Source organism: Acomys minous, assembly GCF_964271855.1.
Source record: "Acomys minous genome assembly, chromosome: 8".
NCBI lineage: Eukaryota > Metazoa > Chordata > Mammalia > Rodentia > Muridae > Acomys > Acomys minous.
In genome coordinates this window covers 106,624,007-106,628,074 of record NC_140489.1, presented here as the reverse complement: position 1 = coordinate 106,628,074, position 4,068 = coordinate 106,624,007, and the positions used below count along the sequence as shown (strand labels likewise).

Here is a 4,068-nt window from a genome sequence, read left to right as displayed (position 1 = left end):
TTTATTTATTTATTTATTTATTTATTTATTTATTATATATACAGTGCTCTGCCTGCATGTACGCCTGCAGGCCAGAAGAGGGATAGTCAGTGCTCTTAATCCTGAGCCATCTCTCCAGCTCCCAAGAAAGCCTTTGAGTGATAACTTCTACTGATAAAGTTGAGGACACAAGCACTGCACTCAAGACTGAGAGCCTCAAAGTAATTATTTATTCAGGAGGGAACTCAGGCAAGGGAGTGAAAAAGCAAGGCAGCTGTAGGAAGTATAGTTATGGAAGCATGCTGGGTCCCTAATGACGCAAGACACGGAGGGATTGGAAATACACTGGTGTTTGAGACAATGATACTGCCATAGAACCCAGCCTTTCAACGTTTGAGACCTAAAAGAACTCAGGGAGCAGGATGTGGAGTTGGCGAAGCCGGTGAAGTACTTCCTATACAAGGGATGAGGACCGCCATTCAATCCCCACCAGGCACGTACAAAAGCCAGGTCTGGCAATGCACATCCCCCCCAATGGGGAGGCTGAGACAGGAGGATCTTGGGACTTGCTGGACCAGATAGTGGGCCAAACAGACTGAGTGAGAGACTCCGTCTCAAATACTAAACGAGGAGAGCTAATGAGAGAGATGCTCACCCTCAGCCTCTGCCTCCACTCGTGCTCTTGGGCTCTGAACGGTCTACACGAAGCAGACACAGTTTGTAGAAGTTGCTTGTTCTTCAGAAAGAGAAAGATGATCCTCCTGCCTCAGTCTCTAGAGTGCTGGGATTACAGGTGTGCGCTCCTGTGGCCATCTTACTTTTAGTTTTCTGAGAGTCTTCATACAGTTTTACACAATGGCTGAATTACGTTCTCACTAACGATGACCTGGTTCCCTTTCCCCACACCCTCAGCCAATACTTAGCTTTTATCTAAAAATAAATTTAGTTTTTACTGCATATCTGCATGTGAGTGCAGGTGCCGGCAATGTGTGCTCTTAACCACTGAGTTCTTTTGTTTTTTTTCCCCCCACAGCCCAAGCCTTGACTTTTATTACTTAAAAAAATTGCATATTTATTTTGCTTTTTGACTCTGAGCTTGTGCCTTCAACACTTTCAAAACGATTTTCTGCTCCTCAATAAGGAAAGCCCGCTTGATCCTGTCACGGACACGCTTGGCACGCATGGAACCTCCGTAGGGCCTGCTGACGTAGCTTCTCTGTCTTAGACAGTGTCACAAGAACTTCCGGCCTTACAGTCGGCCTGGGCACGCACCGCATGCCGATTTAGGCGCTTTCCCAACCCTCTCTGTGCACAGGTAAACAATCGTGTTACCAGGGCTTCGAGACAATCTAGTTTTGTTAGAGGCTGTATTGTAGGGGAGCCTACGATGGTATGTCAGCCGCTGGACCAGTCTGAGTGCCGCTAAGCCCCGCTGAGTTCTTAGTGCAAGTCCAGCTTTCATGCTTTTGAGAGTAGATAGCTATCCTAACAGGTGTTAACGCGTGGTTCAATTTTCATTTCCTGATACTTACTGAGTTGAACACTTTTTTCCATGTACCTGTTAGCTGTTTGTATGTCTTTTTGAGGAATGTTTATTTGGGTCCTTTATTTTTATATCAGGCCATTTTCTTGTGGATGAGACACTGGAGTTCCTTAGGTGTTAAGGATTTTAACTCCTAATCAGATGCGTGTGCTGTTTGCAAATATTCTTCCCGCATTATGCAAATTGTCTCTCTGTGGATTCCTTTGTGGTACAGAATCTTTTTGGTTTGAAGGAATCTCACCAAATGGAATTGTTAAGGAAACAAGTTTTCTTGCTGGGTTTGGCAGCTCACACTTGTAATCTCAGCCCTCATGATGCTGAGGCAGGAGGATGCCATAAATTTAAGGCTAGGCAGGGCTTTATAGTGAGCTCTAGGCCAGCTAGAGTTGTATGTCAAGTCTTTCTCAAAAACCCAGGGGGAGAAAAGATTTTTCTTGAAATACTTTTTTATTTACAAAAGAAGCCTAAGGCAGCACAAACAATTCCGTCACAGCATTTCTCCTACTAATGTTTTACACAACGAGGTATAAAATTTATTAAAATTAAAGAATTCATTTTAGTATAGTACAACCAATTTCTGATGCAAATAAGTTGGGAATGGCAGGCTGTAAGTCAGACAAAATAAGCAAAATGATCCAAAGTCCATACATCAGAGCTGTATGCAATCCTTATGGTGTTATTAGATTTTCCTGAATCTCTTACTATAATTACTGACTCTCAGTATGCAGAAAGAGTTCTTTTGCATATAGAAACTGCTGAATTTGTTCCTGATAATTCAGAATTAACTTTGCTGTTTATGCATCTACAACAGGAAATCAGAAATAGAAGCTATCCATTGTATATCATCCATATTCAGTCTCATACAGGTTTGCCAGGCCCATTGGCACAAGAAAATGAAGAAATTGACCAATTATTAATGGGAAATGTTAGAAGCCTCAAAATGTAATGAAAAACACCATGTCAACAGTAAAAGTTTAAAGATAAACTTTCTATCACTTGGCAACAAGCTGAAGAAATTATTTTAAAATGTCCTACTTGTTCTTTGTATTACCAAATTCCATTATCTGCCAGAAGTTACCCTAAGGTATGAAAAGAAATGAAATCTGGCAAATGGGTGTGTTTCATTTTGCAGAATTTGGAAAATGAAACTGTGTGCACCATACCATTGATACATATTCAGGGTTTCAATGGGCAACTTCTGTCAATTCTGAAAAAGATGATTCTTTAATTTGCGGTTAGCTCCAGACTGTGGTTGGGATCTGGGTGTTTCCGGGTTTGTTTGTTTGTTGGTCTCTTATTCAAATAAAGAAGAGGGGCTTGGCTGCCAAGGGGTGCAGTGTTGGTGGTTCTGTTTTGCCTGAGAAGTTTGGATAATGTAAGCCCTTACTCACTGCCTGTGCCTTTTGATTTTTATCATGTGCATGTCCAACTGTGCATAGGCTTAATATGGCAAATGGGGGGTTTCCCATTGAAAGTTCACTCAGAAGACATGGCTTGGCTTACTGTGTATGCATCGAAAGCCAGCGGGGGCAGGATTGGTCACTCTATCATCGTACATAGAATCTGAATCAGTAAGTAGAAACTGTCCATGCTTCATAGGAGGAGAAATGTGCACACAGCTCCACGAAGGTGAGGAGGCTCCTAGGCTGTTAACGGGTTGCTAAGTGCATTGTGCAGAGCATGTGTGCATAGTTTGTGCAAATGAAGGCTGCTAATTGCATTAGTTAGAAGAAAGGTGTGTTCACTGCGCAAACTAAGTGAAGTCCCAGGTTACCAAGCTATTCCCTACCTATGCTTGCCTTCTCAGAAGTAGAGATAACTGTTAACCAACCAACAGGGGTCTAGACCGGCAGCAAGAGAGAACAGCTGGTCTGACAGACATGATGAAGGTATGTTAAAGAGAGGGACAAAAGTGTCGCTTTAGAATCAGGTTATTAAAAGAATGGAGCCCAAGAAATGCAAAGTTTCCCAGGAGTCCCCAAGAGATGGAGGGAGGCAGCAGTCAGAGGGGAACTTTGTCTCCCAGAAAGAGATCGACAACTTGTCAGACCACCTCAGAGGATGAGACTGAAGCCCAAGGAATGGCGGGGTAGTGGTGGGCAGGACCACATTTTGCCTGGCACTGCTTAGATGTGCATATTTTTGGCCCATTATTTAAATTCCAATTTCACACCAGAACTCCTGGATTGGAGGGAGGTCACTGTATCTCTTTGTCCCTTACCCCAATGTGGCTACACTGATAGGTTTCTTTTTCCTATTAATCTGCACATTCTTTTTTTTTTTTTTTTTGATTCAGAGCCATCTTTTATTTAAACGTGTTCTTCATGCTACAATACAATCTTTCAGAGGCAAATACATGTCGATAGGTTTCCTCAAACTTACAGGTACACAACTCTAAACTTCTATAAGGCAGCTTCAGTATCCAAAAGAGCACAACACAGTAATTGTGGGATTAAATCTTTTTATGTAAAAGAATGTTAACAACAACCAAAAATCAGTGACATCATTATTTAGTATATATATTTCTCAACTCTCTAAACTTCCCT

The 4,068-nt window shown here is 42.1% G+C and overlaps 1 pseudogene across 1 annotated transcript; it reads right to left on the bottom strand.

The window, feature by feature from the left end:
• Positions 1-1,051: 1,051 nt before the first annotated feature.
• LOC311603421 (large ribosomal subunit protein eL34-like) lies at positions 1,052-1,441 on the bottom strand (annotated as a pseudogene). Its single transcript has one exon. The product of its transcript is annotated as a large ribosomal subunit protein eL34-like (transcript).
• Positions 1,442-4,068: the final 2,627 nt, after the last annotated feature.